The 18,085-nt window shown below is 42.3% G+C and overlaps 1 long non-coding RNA gene across 15 annotated transcripts in view; it reads right to left on the bottom strand.

The window, feature by feature from the left end:
- LOC309612491 overlaps positions 1–17,730 on the bottom strand; it is a 637,465-nt gene extending 619,735 nt beyond the window's left edge. For all 15 annotated transcript variants that reach the window (XR_014235193.1, XR_014235194.1, XR_014235195.1 and 12 more), the window contains exon 1: positions 13,910–17,730. This is a non-coding gene — a long non-coding RNA (uncharacterized lncRNA). The remainder of the gene's footprint in view (positions 1–13,909) is intronic.
- Positions 17,731–18,085: the final 355 nt, after the last annotated feature.

The raw sequence follows: 18,085 nt of genomic DNA, 5'->3' as shown, positions 1-18,085 counted from the left end.
TGGGGTCTCCCTTACAGTCTGGGGGGTTGGGTCTGGAGAGGGGGAGAGATGGAATTCGATAACTTATTTTTCCTTCATGCTACATATGTTAAAAACATGTGTGTGCTGTTTTTATAATAAAATGACAAAAGAAAAGTGTTAAGGAATGCAAACTCATTTGGAAATGTTAGTTAATAACTAACATTTATTGAACTGTTACTATATTACAGGTCTGATACTAAATGCTCATTTAATTACTGTCACCATATTTCAGCTCTAAAAGAGAAGTTAAGTAACTTGCCCAATGTGACACATGCAGCTAGTCAGTGCCAGAGCAGGAATTCAATCTCAGGTCTATCCAGTTCCAAAGCCTGATCCTTTCACGCTTAGGCAATGCTGTGGCTTGAAAATGCTGCTCATTTTCTAATGCCACTAGGACATGCATTCTCTACGAAGGTGATATGACCCCAAAGGGAGCAAAGAAGGGACCGGGGCGGGATGGGGGTGGGGGGGCAGGGCAAAAAAAGCTTTGCTCTTCTTGTGTATAAAGCACAGATTTACATACAGTACATAATAGATATGCAGTATATCTGTAGTAGTAAATTTTATGACGGAGAAGTAATTAGGAAAAAATACCTAAGAAGTCTCCTTACAAGGACAATAATGAAAACAAGGTTGAGAAACACTGTGCAGGACAATGTGGCAAAGAGCCTGTTTGCTGAGAAAGTTAGCTCTGTCTTACACAACTTCCAAAGTTTTCTTATGGAGCACAGGACAAACAGAACATCTGACATTTATTGCTTAAAGCTTTTTAGTTGTTATGCCATATGGTCCTCCCAAGAACCTCCTGATGTGGTCATTAAGGAAGATATTTACTGTCCACATCTAATAGATGAAGGAAATAAACTTTGGAGATAAAAACCATCCACCTCGATTTAATACCAAACAAAACTATCCTTCAAGAATAAAGTGATTTAAAGAAATCTGTAGACAAAACAAAGCACAGCTTGTTACCAACAGACCCTCAATAAGAAAACTTTAATGTCTGCAATGCAAGAAGGAATGAGGAAAGCAAGCTGAGTTGTTAGCATGTGAACAAATCTATACAAACACTGATGTATAAAACAATACTCGTAATGTCTAATTGGGGGGCTTCCAAACATAAGACAGAGCTAAGATGTTGGACAACAATGGCATACAGGTCAGGAAGGAAGATTGGAGTTAGGGCATGCTCAAGTCCTTGAGTTGTTTGGGCAGAACAGAACAAGTGCTAGCCTGAGAGTTTACGTTACACATGTATGTTAAATTTCCAAGTCAAATAAAAGAACAGACATCGAGCGTAAAACTGCTCAATCAGAAGAACGCAAGGAACAAGTCCTATGCTGTCTCATCACAAATGTTATGAATCGCTGAAAAAATTAGCAGAGTCTTTACCATCGTCTTTGAATACAGTCTTTTTAAATGTTGCTTGAAATCAACGGCATGAGTTAAGTTTTTCATACTAAAAATAAGAAGGTCTTTTTTTTCTTTATTTTTATGACTTAAAAAATGCCTAGGACTCAAACAATGTTTCCTAAACGGTGGTCCATAAAATTCTGGCTTCCTGAGATGCTAAGCCCCAAGGAAAAGGATTCATGGTCCAGCAGCTTGAGGGATGCCGCAGAGCAGGCCCTCACCTGGAGACTCACAAAGCTCTAAGGCTCTAAGAAGACTTACACTTAGTAAGGAAACCTCAAGGTCTTGGTCAACCCCAGTATTTTCCAAACATCCCCGCCCCCCCACCCTGCCCCAACCACTCCATGAAATACAGTTAACACTCCATGAAACCACTCAGGGAACCTCTAGATTAAACCTTCTTGTTTGAGCTACGTGTCTCAGACTGAAAATCCACCAAAAACACAAAATGTGGACTCAGTTCTTTCAGGTCATTGACAAAACTATATTAAAGGGTTGAAACTTTGACCTCAAGCAATTTGAAACATCAATATCAGCCACGTGCACAAGCTCACAATTACACCCCTTAGCACCCGTACGTACCAAACACTGCCTCTGTGTCCCAAAACACACATACACACAGAACTTCTCTCCTGTAGTCTCCTAACTGCAGAGACAGCCTGCCAACACCCACAGTCTCATGCCTCCTGCCATTCCAACCCCCGAATGACCAATGCTGGCTTTGTCACCTTGTGTGTTCCCATTTCTTCACTGCTTACCCACCATCTTCTTCCTCTCCCGTTTGGTTTTGGAGAAGTTGGAATCCACCTGCCAATGCAGGGGACACGGGTTCAAGCCCTGGTCCAGGAAGATCCCACATGCCGTGGAGCAACTAAGCCCATGCACCACAACTATTGAGCCTGTGCTCCAAAGCCCGCAAGCCACAACTACTGAGCCCACGTGCCACAACTACTGAAGCCCGCACGCCTAGACCCTGTGCTCCGCAACAAGAGAAGCCCCCGCGATGAGAAGCCCACGCGCCGCAACTAGAAAAAGCCCACATGCAGCAACGAAGACCCAAGGCAGCCAAAAATTAATTAATTAATTAATTAATTTTTTTTTTAAAGTGCCCCAGGACAAGTCACTTCCTTTCCCTATCTGGGCCTCACTTCTCCCAGTGGTCTAAGGAAGGGGTAGATGACATAGCCTCTGAGCTCCTTCTGGTCTGATTGTGCATCTGTAAAATGAAGGGATGGAAGAAGATGATTCCTACTTTTCATCCCCCTCTGACATTCTCTGCTCTCAGAAACCACCTCACTTCACTCTCTCTCAGAGAAGGCAACTGTAGCCCAGAGAGGTAAAGCAACTTGCCCAAGGCTACACAGCTAGTAAGTAGCAGAGTAGGGACCAGACCTGCCTTGGCCCTGAGTCCTAACTCATATGTGCACGTTTGTACATGTATATGGTGTGTGCACGTGTGAGTGCATATATGTGAATACATGACAAGGTAGAGTATTCTGAAGTTTCTTTTTGGAATGTGGTATTTCCAAAGGCATCCATGCATGTGAGGGGTGTTGTGCAGCTGGCCTTGGCCTCCGTCACAGGGGCTCCGGCTCCTTGCCTAGCCAGATGTGCCTACCTCCAGCCAACCCGACCCCATGAGAGGCTTCCTGCTTCCAGGTCAGAAGCCCCAAGCAGGTAGACTGTTGACCCTCAGGAGGATTAGAAGTGGTTTCTCTCCCAGGATCCAGTCGGGTTCCAGCCAGCCAGCGCTCGTCACAACCTCCAGGTGGAGACAGAGTGATGCTCCAGGGACAAGGCTGAGCCCCGTCTGGTCTGTTGTCCCCATCTAAGGGTCCCCAGCTCCCTGGGACCACAGCTTCTCACGCGTTCAATTATTCACTGTACCTTTGTGCGCTCCACTGCTGAGCGTGAGACCTCCAAGTGGTTACTGTACAAGGTACCCAGGGAGACACAGCCAGCTACTGAATCCTGCCTGACTTAGCCTACTAGCCTAGCACAGCCATCGGCCTTTTGTTACCACCATGATGGTTTAACTCTCGGTTGACCAGCTGGATTTTTCGGCCTAAAGCACACTGTCACACTTGCTGGATTCTGTCTTCACCCGTCTTCATCCCCCTGCAGCTCCTCCCCTGCCATTCCACTCTGCACCTCTTGATTGAGTCTCTGTGTGTGTGTGTGTGTGTGTGTGTGTGTGTGTGTGTGTGTGTGTGTGTGTAGACCCCTTTGGCGGCGGGGAGAAGAGGCAGGAGAGGGGAGGATGCTGGGAGCAGCCAGTGGGGGCGTCTGGCCAGAACCCAGCTTTGCTTCAGCTCAGGCACAGCCCTGTGTGTGTGTGTGTGTGTGTGTGTGTGTGTGTGTGTGTGTCTGCGTACACAAATGTTGGGGGTGTGGGAATTGTCAGTGGCTAATCTGCTGCAACAGGAAGAGGGAATGCTGAGTATCTTCAAATTCCTAATTTCAAAGTCAGTCCGATCTTTCCAGAAATGTCACTCCAGCCGTGGGAAGAAAATCCAGGGGCTCAGATCACATAAGCTCCCTCCTTCTCACCCCAAGGGGTAGGTGGAGCACACTGCCCCTCCCATCCCCAGGGAGAGGTCCTTCCAGTTTCCTTGACACGGGCCCCACCCACGGTCACACCCACCACCATCTATACCCCAGAGTGAGGGCAAGATCCATCCCAGTGCCTGAGTCTGCGTCCCAGCGCAAAGTGGCTGGGGTGAGTCATCTCTCGCGATCCCACAGGAGGCGGGAGGAGGTTGGGCTGATGAAGAGGCAGGGGATTAGGAAGCCCTGCTCCAGTTCTGTCGGTTTGGAAGGGAGGCTTTACAGGGCGTGGATGGGTGGTGTTAATTCACAAAAGAGAGCGAGGCTGGAAGGCTGTGCCCCCATGGGTTTCAACCTGGCCACCCAGCAGAATCCCTGTGAAGTTTTAAACGATGCAAGTGTGCCGAGCAAACCACAGACCAATGAAACTGAAACTCCAGGTGCGAAGCCCAAGAATCTGTATTAGAAGAAAGCTCCCCCAGGCGATTCAGATGCACAAGCAGCATTTAAAGGCAGTGATATAACCCGACATCAGGAACCTCTCGAGATGACACAACAAGAAGCAATACAGTACCACCAATGAAGTATTCTCGCCAAAATGTCTAACCTGAATCCCATGAGCACACAATCTGACAACTCCAGTTGTAGGACACTCTACAACACAACCTGCCTGGACTCTTCAAAAAAGTCAATATCATGAAAAGACACTAACAACATAACAACTCAATACGTTGCATAGCACTTAGGTTTAAAACACACACAAACACACGCACACACAAATATAAAAGACATTTTGAAGACAAGTGGAGAAATTTGAAACTTGGAATCTAGAATGTAGGTTAGATGATATTGTAAAATTGTTCATCATTTCTCAGCTGTGATGAGGATGTTGTGGCTGTGTAGAAGTTGGTTTTTTTTGTTTTTTTGTTTGTTTGTTTGTTTGTTTATGGCTGTGTTGGGTCCCCGTTTCCGGGCGAGGGCTTTCTCTAGTTGCGGCGAGCGGGGGCCACTCTTCATCGCGGTGCGCGGGCCTCTCACTATCGCGGCCTCTCTTGTTGCGGAGCACAGGCTCCAGACGCGCAAGCTCAGTAGTTGTGGCTCACGGGCCTAGTTGCTCCGCGGCATGTGGGATCTTCCCAGACCAGGGCTCGAACCCGTGTCCCCTGCATTGGCAGGCGGATTCTCAACAACTACGCCACCAGGGGAGCCCCTGTGTAGAAGTTTTTAACTTTTACAAAATGCCTGCTAAATATCTGAAAGTGAAATGTCATCATTTCTGCACACACAGAAAATGTAGAGAACAGGATGTGAAGGAAATACGGCAGGTGGTGGTAACTGGTAAATCTAGTGAAAGGAATATAGGTATTCATTCTATCATTCTTTCCAGTTTTCTACAGTTCTAACATTTTTTTAATAAAACAAAAATCTTTGAATCTTGACATTGATTATTTATGAGTGGGGAGATGATACTTGGTTTTGAGTTTCTTGTTCCCATGCTCCACCCTTGGCTTTGCCAATATTTTGGCAATAAAACATAGGACACTTTCATAATTGGGACAAGGATGAATAAATTGTCATCTGTGGGTATAAAAAAATAAGTCTCACAAAGGCAGAAAAGCTGAACATCACCTCTCTTGGCCTGGAAGAAGCTCAGTGGTGTGGGAGCTCTTGGTTCCCAAGACAGCACCAGATGTCCTCCCTCCCAGCAGAAGAATGACAGGGCCATGAGGTGTTTGGAGCACAGGAGCCAGGCCCTCAAGGCCTCCCTCAGCTGCAGAGGACACAGCAGTGTGGCCACGAGACTCCCTTGCTGCCTGTCAGGCCACAGGCTCCTGTGCAGAAAGACTTCTCTGCACTGGGAGCAGGAGATACCAGTGTCCTCCTGGCCCCGGTGCTGGGGAAGCACGGGCAGCAAAAGCCCTGCATGCAAATCCAGAGACACAAGTCCTGCAAAGCACTGGGATGTAGAGCGGGTGCAAGGCTTCCACCTGGAGGGTCTCTTCCTCTGGGGAAGGCAGGCCTCAGCCCGGCTCCCTCCACAGTGGAAGCCACTCTGTTATTCCCGTCTCCATCCCATCCGGGCAAGAGTGTACACCAAGTGCTGGGTGCAGGCTGTGAGAGCAGAGGGTGGGGCCTTTAGAGGACAAAGCAGTGACCCCGCAGGGTGGGCGGGCAGCTGCAGGCCTGCTGACACCGCCTGCTTGTCTATGCTCAACAGTGGGCTTCTAAGCAAATGCTTCTGTCCACAGCCTCAGTTCCTCTCCACATCTGTCTGCCTCACCAGTCCTGCCACAGGGACACAGACTGTAGCTTGCTGCTGCCCATAGCCGGAGGCTGAAGGGCGGAGGGAGGGAGGAGCTGCCCAGGGCTGAGCACCTTCAGTTTTTAAAAAGCTAGAGCTGCAAGCCCTTAAGTCTAAGGCTCGGAGGAGGAGGATCCCTTCTCCTCTCGCACAGAAGAGCATCCTTCCTGCTTTCGGTCTGCAAGTTGGTCTCTCCTCCTAGAGGCTTAGAGAAGCATTTTGTTTGGAGGACTCAGGATTTGAACCCAGGCAACCTGATCCATGAATCTAAGCACTTCCTATGTCAAACTGCCTTCTGAAGAGAAATTTTCGAAAGAAATTCCACTTGGACCCCAGGCCTCTAGCGGGTTCAACAAAGGCCTCTCCCCAGGAGCTGAAGTTTTATCCCACCCCATCCTCAGTCTGAGTTTTGGCTGCCCAAGCTTCTCTTCTCCTCTCCCTGAGAAGAAAACTGGGAGAATATTCCACCCTCTGTGTGAGTGTGTCCACACTTAGTCTGGACTAGAAGGTGGGCCACGGGCCAGCCAGTCATAGCGGACACTTCCAGATGCGCCATGGCCTCCGGCCCCCAAAGCAGCTCTGCAGCCTCAGACACCAGGCGCTGGGGGACTCAGTGCTCCAGGCAACAGCCGGAAAGTTGTAGCTTCCCTAAAGGCCCTGAGCCAAGCCCCCCCTAATCTTTTCCAAGAAAATTGTTTGCAACATGGTGATATCACCCACCAGGGGGCAGCAGACCCTCATGAAAAGAAACTCCTAAAAGGAAAGGAATTTCAACCTTCAGGGGCCATTACCAAGGATGCTGACGGCCCACGGAGGACTCAGGTGGTTGACACAACAGGGGTCAGAGTACAATGATGCTTTCTATTCGGTGAGTGCTTCACGGATGTCAAACTTCCCCATATGTCACCTCATCTGAACTATACAATGGTCCAGAGGCAATGAAGCATCAACATCTCTATGTGACAGATCAGAAAACAAGGCTCAGAAAGGTTGGGTTTCGGTGACATGGCCAAGTCAGAGGGCTGGTTATTTATCAGATCGGGAACCTGGGTGCAGCCCGACGCCACATTCAATGCGCTCCCCACGCCTGTTTACAGTCGTCACAGCTAGGATTTCTCGATGGCTGACCACACGTACATTTCCTCTCGTAAGCATCACAACAGCCTATGAGGCATGCTCTCTAATTATCCCCACTTTACAGACAAGGAATGGGAGGTGGAGTAAATGAAGTAACTTGCACAATTAATAAAGAATGTAGCTAGGATTTGATCTTGGGTTTGTCTGACCCAATAATCCACTAACACCTGCTGTGTCCCAATTGTCACTTGCAGTCAGCAGCCATTTGTTGAGCTGCACTTGTGGTAAGTACTGTGGTAGTCACCAGTGATGCAGCATTCAATCTAGGAAAACCTGAGACGTGGGTGCCACAGGGAACCCAGCAAGGTGAGTACTATTAGCCCTGTTTTATAGATGAGGAGGCAACAGGGCCTAGAGAGGTTCGTGAACTTGCCTGAGGCCACAAGATAATACATGATGAATCAGGGTTTTGCACCCAGGCCATTTGCTACGCCTGCTGCTTTCTTACACCTCCCAGCACCAAACCTGCTGAGCCAAAATATCAGAAATAGGAAATGTTCCAAAACACATGGGAAATTCAATTGCAGTGGACATCTCATCGGATCTCTGGGGTCATCCATGCTCAGCCCACAGCCCAGATTCCTGCCAGGCAAGCCCCTTCTCACTCACAGAAACTTCTTCCCCTTCCCATCACCAAGTCAGGCTTCTCTCCTTCTGGAATGACCCAGAAAAATAAAGGCAGACCATTTTGCATATTGAGGACCCTTGATGAATAGCTTCTGTTGAGGGTTGAATGAGCTTCCCCATGACCCTCTTCTGTCTGCACCCCACTACCACCAAGAGGCACAGGTAAGGGCAGTGTCTGGCATCAGATACAATGCCAGGGGCACACAGATGTTCTCCTCCTTGGGTCTAGGAGCCCCCTTAAAGCAATACTTAGATTGGAAATGAATCATAAATTTTACATACCAAGCTCAAACAATTGTAACGGGGTCATATATGATAAATTAGTGTTGTCATTGGAAATACAAAATATTTCCATTTCATTATATAAATCGCTATCACTTATATAGTCATTTTAAGCTTCTCTTACAATATCTAGATCAATACAGGATTTCATAGGTTCTTCTTTTTTTAATTTTTCTGGACTGGCTTATTATAAAGAAAACTGAAAATAGCAATATGTTGGTTTATTTGTTCAAATTTCTCTCTAATCAAGATAATACCTTAATCTAGAATGGCCAGAAAATAGTCTATAGAAACCAGTTTCCAGATTGTATATATATGAATCTCCTCCTTCATGCAAACGTTTTTGTTTTCATTGTTTGAATTCACTTATATTTTACTGGAATTGTACTTTTGTTGCATATTTATCATTTAGCTTTTTTTTTTTTTTTTGAGAATAACACTTTTCTCTAAACTTTTAAATACTTTTTTAGAATTGTTTTAAAAGTGAAATAACCAAACTTTAAATGGTTCAGGGCTTTGATTGTTTTTGTTTCTGTTTTTATAAATCTTTGATAACACTATTTATAGCAAACAAAAGTTCGTAACAAATAACTGAATGGTGAAAATTCAAAATTAATTTAACTTTCTGCCAAAGACCAATATTTGCTCTTTATTTGAGGATCTTATATTGTTCTGCTTAATTCTACTAATGTAGTTCATATCCTGTCTAGATTAAATCTAGTTGCTTTAACAGCATTTCATTAGAATTCCCATTGTAGAGCTAAGAGAGTTTGTAAAGTCAGATTTGGTATGTGTTTCATCAAGATGTTCCACCTTTGGGCAATAACAATAAAATATTTTGAAAACAATGTATATAATCTTTGAGTTGTTCTAAGGAATGCCATTGCTATCAGCACTGCTGAAGCTATGCTTGTCTTCGTTAAAATTCAAAATAATCTTTAGAGAATGCTTCTGTATTTTCAGCTAAATTTCTAAACTTTACCTTTTTCTTTAACAACCATGTTAGCATAATTATCATAGGCTTACCCTCAACAATCTTTCAAATAAGTGGCTAAAATTTAAAGCTATGTCTTCAGTTAAGACAAACCCTGCATATTTCACAACAGATGTAAAACCAATAAAAGTCTCATTAATTTTATGTTTCTTGTTTTCTTCTGATAGTCTAGCGATGAGTACCATAAATGTAAGTTATTCAACATGACTTTTGACTCTGCTACAATTTAGTTGAACTGAGTAATATTTTCTATTTTTAAAATTATGTATGTTTTCTCAACAAAATATTAGCAAACTGAATCCAACAACACATAAAAAAGATCCTACACCACGATCAAGTTGGATTCATCCCAGGGTCACAAGGATGGTTCAACATATGCAAATCAATCAGTGTGATACACCACATCAACAAAAGAAAAGACAAAAACCACATGATCATCTCAATAGATGCAGAAAAGGCATTTGATAAAATTCAACATCCATTCATGATAAAAAAAACTCTTACCAAAGTGGGTATAGAGGAACGATATCTCAACGTAATAAAAGCTATTTATGACAAACCCACAGCCAACATAATACTCAATGGTGAAAAGCTGAAGGCCTTTCGCTAAAATCTGGAACAAGACAAGGATGCCCACTCTCACCACTTCTATTCAACACAGTATTGGAAGTCCTAGCCACAGCAATCAGACAAGAAAAAGAAATAAAAGATATCCAAATCAGAAGAGAAGAGGTAAAATTGTCATTATGTGAAGATGACATGACAGTATACATAGAAAACCCTAAACACTCCACACAAAAACTACTAGAACTAATAAATGAATTCAGCAAGGTAGCAGGATACAGGATTAACATACAGAAATCTGTTGCATTTCTTTACACTAACAATGAAATATCAGAAAGGGAAAGTAAAAAAAAAAAAAAATCCCTTTTAAAATCACATCAAAAAAATAAAATACTTAGGAATGAACCTGACCAAGGAGGTGAAAGACATATGCTGAGAACTATAAAACATTGATAAAGGAAATTGAAGATGATTCAAAGAAATGGAAAGATATTCCATGTTCTTGGAGTGTAAGAATTAATATTGTTAAAGTGGCTTACTACCCAAAGCAATCTACAGATTTAAGGTGATCCTTACCAAATTACCCATGACATTTTTCATAGAACTAGAACAAATAATTCTAAAACTTATATGTAATGATAAAAACCCAGAATTGCCAAAGCAATCCTGAGGAAAAAGAACAAAGCTGGAGGCATAACCCTCCCAGACTTCAGACAATGCTACAAAGGTACAGTAATCAAAACAGTGTGGTATTGGCACAAAAATAGATATATGGATCAATGAAACAGAACAGAGAGCTCAGAAATAAACCCACACACCTACGATCAATAATCTTCAACAAATGAGGCAAGAATATACAATGGAGAAAAGACAGTCTCTTCAACAAGTGGTGTTCAGAAAGCTAGACAGCCTCATGTAAATCAATGAAGTTAGAACACTCCCCCACACTATACACAAAAATAAACTCAAAATTGTTTTAAGAGTTAAATATAAGACAGGACACCATAAAACTCCTAGAAGAGAACATAGGCAAAACATTCTCTGACATAAATTGTAGCAATGTTTTCTTAGGTCAGTCACCCAAGGTAATAGAAATAAAAGCAAAAGTAAACAAATGGCTTTTGCACAGCAAAGAAAAACACAAACAAAATGAAAAGACAACCTACAAAAAATGGGAGAAAATATTTGCAAATGATGCAACTGACAAGGGCTTAATTTCCAAAATATACAAACAGCTCATATATCTCAATAACAAAAAAAACCAAACAACCCAATCAAAAGATGGGCAGAAGACCTAAATAGACATTTCTCCAAAGAAGACATACAGATGGCCAAGAAGCACATGAAAAGATGCTCAACATCACTTATTATAAAGGAAATGCAAATCAAAACTACAATGAGCTACCACCTCACACCAGTCAGAATGGCCATCATTTAAAAGTCTACAAAGAAATGCTGGAGAGGGTGTGGAGGAAAGGGAACCCTCCTACACTGTTGGTGGAAAGGTAAATTTGTGCAGCCACTATGAAAAACATTATGGAGGTTCCTTAAAAAACTAAAAATAGAATTTCCATATGATCCAGCAATCCAGTTTCTAAGTATATATCCAGAGAAAACTATAATTTGAAAAGATACATGCACCCCAATGTTCATAGCAGCACTATTTACAATAGCCAAGACATGGAAGCAACCTAAATGTCCACTGACAGATGAATGAACAAAGAAGATGTGGTGTATATAGACACAATGGAATACTACTCAGCCATAAAAAAGAATGAAATAATGTCACTTGCAGCAACATGGATGGACCTAGAGATTACCATACTAAGTGAAGTAAGTCAGAAAGAGAAAGAAAAATACCATATGATATCACTTATATGTGGAATCTAAAATATGACACAAATGAACTTATTTGTGAAACAGAAACAGACTCACGGACATAGAGAACAGACTTGTGATTACCAAATGCAAAAGGGGATGGGGAGGGATAAATTAGGAGTTTGGGATTAGCAGATACAAACTACTACATATGAAATAGATAAACAACAATGTCCTACTATATAGCACAGAGAACTACATTTAATATCCTGTAATAAACCATAATGGGAAAAAATATGAAAAAGAATATATATATATATAACTGAATCAGTTTGCTGTACACCAGAAACTAACACATTGTAAATCAATTATACTTCAAAAAAAATTATGTATGTTCTTATCATTTTATTATCCATTGATTTAATAATCTCTTTTTAATCCTCCATTGTCAATAATGATCATCTGATTCTTTTTAAAATCTCTTTCATATTTGATCAGTCTAACAGAAAATTTTTAAATCATTTATATAAAACCCAGACAACTTTCCATTGTTTTCCGTGCTGTTACTGTGCTGTTACCATGAAAAGCATCATTTTGTTTGGCTAAATATTGTACACATAAATATTTTTCTTTTAAAAATATCACACCAATGTTCTGTGTTGGTGTTGACTTGTTTTTGTTAAGTACTGTTAATTGTTTGCTGCTTATTCACCTTTTTTTTCCCTCAAACAATTGCTTATGTGATTTTTTTGTGTGTGTATACAAGTGATTTTCCTCTTCTGGCTATAAATACCTACTTTACCCAAAGCTAAACTTCAAGATTGATTGTAATTGGTACAGAATGAATGAACAAAATATGGTCTTTGAATTTAACATATAAAAGCCAGTTTCTGTAATTTCTTTCTCCAAATGAAAGAATGTTGGTATAAAATGAAATAATAAATTATCTTGCCATGTTCATCCAAACAAAATTTGTAGCCATTCATCTGGATGGGACTGTGTTTTAAGGAAATACTCTCCTGTGGTGAGGAAGACATGATAGGCCATTTCCTAGAGCCAGCCTCCCAACAGCGCAGTCAAGCCCCCAAGATTTCCATTCATCATTGTCCTCCCATTGGGCTAATTTCACCAATGTACTTTTCTTCATGTCTCCTAGGCAGGCATAAGTTGCATCTATGGCTTCTGAGTTGTAAATTTGATATGAATAATTCCCTTTTACTTTCTCATTGTTTAGATTACTAATTAAATCTTCATTAGGTAAATAATTTGTAAGGTTCTGTGTAAAAACTTTATATGGACTGGTCCAACGAAAGCCTATTCACTTTTGTTATTTCTGCAGCTTTTAAAGATTTAAGCAGATCATCTCTTGGGCAATTTTCTGTTTCTTTTCAGCTTCCGAGCTTTACTCTTCTATTTTATATTTTTATCACAATCTTGACTTGTATTCATTCTAGTCATTCTCAATGATAAAAAGATTAATATAAAATGTGATTCTATTTAAATTTGCCTCATTAAAGTCTCATCAAAACTGTGAAAAAATGAAAAAGTAAAATTATGTTCACCTATATTTTAAATTTATTTTAATAATATTTCAATATTGATAACTATCCATTATAATTTAATGGTAAAATACAAATTATAATTAATGAATATAAAATTTTAAATAATGATGACATTTTTGATGTTCTGAATATTTAACTTGATTATATTTAGACTTTTTATAAAAGTATCCTTTATTTTTAAACTGCAATAAAGCATTGTAATTCTAGCATCCAAAGTCCATCTGATTGCTGCTCATGTAAAACATAGGTGTTATGCCTCATCTGTGTTATATCTAGGTGTACATATAGACAAAACTAAGAGTAATATGAATTGTTTAGGTTGCAAATGTTCCTCAGACATTGTTGCAAATATTAATATCATGCTAATTCCTGAATATCTCCAGCACCAGAAACTGGAAATTAAAGAGAAGCAAGAAAATGGATACTTGGTACTTCTGGAAAATGATATTTGGTAAAATAGCATTTATGCTATCTGAGATGAATATTTTCACAAGTTAATTAGTTTTTTCCCCACCAAAGGGCTTCTGCCACCAAAATCCTCCTTGCACTTCGAAGCAGTGTTCTTTTCTGATATTGGTGGCAACACAGCCCCCAAACCTTCCTCACATCAAAACACAGCCACCTTTCATTCCAAGGACTTACCATGAGGGACAAATGGAGAAGCATTTGCTGGAGCCCGCATGGTGTCAGAGAGCAAAGTCCTGGAGATGCAGGTCACACCGTGCCAATGTTAAGTGCCACACCCGAGTGACGGCTTTCTGTGTGTTTATAACACGTGGGGCCCTCCTGCCCGGGCCCAGCAGTCTTAAGTCGCACCCTAGCCCCTGGCCTCACCTCCCCCAGGAGAAAGTCACTCCCTTACCTTGCTCCGGAGAGCCCTGGATTCATCCCTCCTCACCCTAACACAACATTCTTCAAGACACCCTTCCTGAGAGTCTGTGGATCCACCAGAAAATCCATCCTATCCCCGGCCTGACTCTCTGCCCTGCTTTGCCTCATGAATATTCTCTCTTCAATATCATTCAAGATACTGTCACTTCCTCAAGGTTCTGCATTTCTGCCTAATGGCATCAGCCCAAGGAACATATGCAGACTGACGCCCAGACAGGCTAACAATGTGATTACTCTTCAAATCAACATTTTGGGGTTTTTGTTTGTTTGTTTGTTTTTTAATATTTGGAAGCAATATAGCAGCAGGGTTAATTGTTAGAACTCCGCAGTCCTGCCTCCTGGGTTGGCACTCCAGCTCTGACACTTAAAAGCTGCATGACCTGAAGTCAGGTTACTTATCCTTTCTGAACCTTGATTTTCCCCTCTGTAGTATGGGAATAATAATACCTACCCCACAGCATTGTTGTGGGCCATTTATGAAATGACATGGAAAATACCTGGCACATAGTAAGTATGCCATTGCTTTGCTATTCTTTTCATCATTTGTTTAACATTTGGTTACATGTTTATTTTACATTAATAAAAATATTATACCTCTTTCTTCAGGATTAAGGCAAGATATATATCACAGGTAATGCTCCAAACCAAAAAATTTAGTAGGGGGGTACATATTAAAGCAGTTTGAATTTGCATAATAAAATCAATCATCTGTAACTAGCAAACATATCTGGCCAACTTGTCACAGAATTATACCAACTGTAAAAGTCAGCATCAAGCAACTATCAATGGCTAGACTCAGGGTTTAAAGTGCCATGCAAATAAAATATTACATTTGCATATGTAGGAACCTGAGTGGGATATTGTGATTTATAATAAGAAATACACATAACTGGGCCTTTTCATGGTTCCTGGTACAGAGCTCCTAAAACCCTTGTAATATCCAAAATGATAAGAGCAATAAACGTGCCTTGATATTTATAACAAACCCCTTTCAACCACACTAGAGTTTCTGTTAATGAGGTGACTTTTCAAAAGCACCCGATGTTAGTGCTGGTTGCCATGGGAACCAACCTTGTGATTTGAGGATTGGACCTTTTAGTTCCACTGCCCTGACCTCCGGGGAGGGGGAGAGGGGCTTGGAGATTGAGTTCAACCACCAATGCCCAATGATTTACTCAGTTGTACCTCCTAACGAAGCCTCCATAAACACTCAAAGGACAGGGTTCAGAGAGCTTCTGGGTTGGTGAACACGTGGAGATTTGGGGATGGTGGCATACTCAAAGGGGACACAGAAGCTCTGTGCCCCTTCCCACATACATTGCCCTATGCATCTCTTCCATCTGGCTGTTCCTAAGTTATATTATTTTATAATCAACCGATAATCTAGTAAGTAAAATATTTCTCTGAATTCTGTGAGCTGCTCTAACAAATTAAGCGAACCCAAGGAGGGGGTTGGTGGAACCTCCGATCTATAGCTGGTAGGTCAGAGGCACAGATGACAACCTAGACTTTCACTTGGCATCTGAAGGGGGTGGAGAGACAGTGTTGTAGGACTGAGCCCTTAACCTGTGGGTAGTGTATCCAAGTAGATAGTGTCAGAAATGAGTTGAACTGTAGGACACGCCACACATTGGAACTGGGAGCAGAAATATACCGAGTTAATGGGGAGCCATATTTCTGATGTGGTCCACCAATGTCTGGATGTCCCCTAAAGACTGATACTCGAGCTGGCCAAGACCACCAGCCCCTCCCTCTGCCCCTGGTCCTGGTTCCTCTCAGGCCCTGCCCTCTGCAGCCACTGCCCACGACCTGGGGGAGAAGGGACATGGATCACCTCAGCACCCTCCCAACAGCCCATGCCCTCCTGGGACCCATCACTAAAACCCCGTTTCTAGTATTATTTTCCATCTGGGTTTGCTTCAGTTGGTTGTTGTTTTTTCCAGACTTACCCTGAAACCACTAAGAACACATCCTTACAGGCCTGCCATATTAAATACCTCAAACATTCAGGAACATTCCAACGTGCTTCCAAGGAAAAAACCTGTTCCCTCAGCATGCCATGTGTCCCAGTGCTGGGCTCTGTCTCCACAGGATGCCAAATAGGTCAGAGGCATCTATTTAGTGAAACAAAAACCAGTCAAACCGGTTGTTTGGCATCATGTGAGGCAAGCACAAATAAACCAGAAAACAGATGGTGACCAAAAGAAAGAGAGGCAGCACGTTTGCATAAGCTGTGTGTCCTGTTCTGTGCATGTGAGAGGCATGGGGCACCTTAAAAGCTCCAGGTAGTCTGACCAGTTTCCCCATCAAGGTGATGATGGTTTGCAACCAGAGAAGCCCTTCAAAGGCTTCAGAATGCTCCCGTAGTAGGAAAAGATTCTCTCTGGGTGATTACCTGGGAAGAAATTGTCAGTATCTTCATGTTTGTCCCAGATTTGGAGCCTAAAGGGGGATCTACTGTTTGATATTTTTGATACTTTATGGAAACCCTGGACAGCCAGGAGTATCTCTCAGATGGTTTTCCCCACATCCAGCTAACTACTGAAACGGGGCCCTAATGTGTGTGTCTTACTGTCCATCGGTGGCCTTTGGCCTTTGTCTCCTTTCTCCTTCTCTCTGTTTCCCCCACTTAGTACCAGACATCACTCCTCCAAATGATATATATGGCTGATAAATTTACATGTTGTTTCTTTGCAAAAGAATTATGTTTCTCCTTATGATAAATGTAAAAAAAAAAGATTCGTACAACGTAACAATCTTTTCAGCAACTTGCAGTTCTTGCATACTGCTTTTCTTAATAGTTTTCATGTTCCAAGAGGCAATACTATCCCTAATCATAAATTTAACTTACATTCAATTTACTCCTCCCAGATTTATTTTAAAGGATTTTGAACAAGTGACATAACTTTGTGCCTGTTAATTTTCCTTTTTTTTTTTTTTTTTTTAATTGTAGCTAGCTTGAGTTTGGTCTTCTAAAGCTTCATATTCTGAACACAAATCCAACTGTCTACAGGGAATATTATACATTCTCCTCCTGTTGTTTTTGGGTGTCTCTGTCATAAAGACAATCTTACTAAAACTACAAAATAATATTACTACCATGTTTAAATCTACTGATTTGGAACTGGCATGGAATTGCTATTCCAACAGACTGCACAGATTGCGCCTCAATTTTCTCACATGGAAAGTGATCGGATTCATTATAATTTCAAGACAGCCTCTAAGGTTCTTTCCTGCTCAAACTTCCATTTATTCTTAGTTACTCTCACGGGACAAAGGCAGCAGGAATCTGCCAGAGATCAGAGAAATCACTGAACCAAGGGAGGGAAGTATGGCAAAAAGGAAGCTGTCCCAGATCCAGGTAAGAATGATGTCTGGTCCTGGGTGTGCACCAGCTGGGGAAAGATGCTGCTCCCCTATCTGCTCTTCACAGCCACAGATGCCACCACACGTGCACAAACACACACGTGCACACGCACACACACACACACACACACACACCATAGCCTCCTAGTACACACCATACTCACCACGTACGCACAACATATACGGACACTGCGCGCACACACACACACACATCATAGCCTCCTAGTACACACCATACTTACCACATACGCACAACATATACGGACACTGCACACACACACACACACACACACACCCCATAGCCTCCTAGTACACACCATACTCACCACATACACACAACATATACGGACACTGCACACACACACACACACACACACACCCCACAAGCACCCACTCAAAGAGTTGGCTGAGACCCCTCCTCCTTAGTTTCCATTCCTGAGCCTGGATTTAGAAACTGCTAAGGAGGTGGGGGTTCGGGGTGGCCAGTGAGTAAGAAAACAGAAACAGGCTTTGTACAGGGGTCCCTCGGGAACTCACGCGATGTCTTTTTAGGCCTGGACC

Source organism: Balaenoptera borealis (genome assembly GCF_965194805.1).
Source record: "Balaenoptera borealis genome assembly, chromosome: 15".
In the NCBI taxonomy this organism is placed as follows: Eukaryota; Metazoa; Chordata; class Mammalia; order Artiodactyla; family Balaenopteridae; genus Balaenoptera; species Balaenoptera borealis.
Note: the sequence above shows the minus strand (reverse complement) of the source record. Positions and strands in the feature narration are given on the sequence as shown.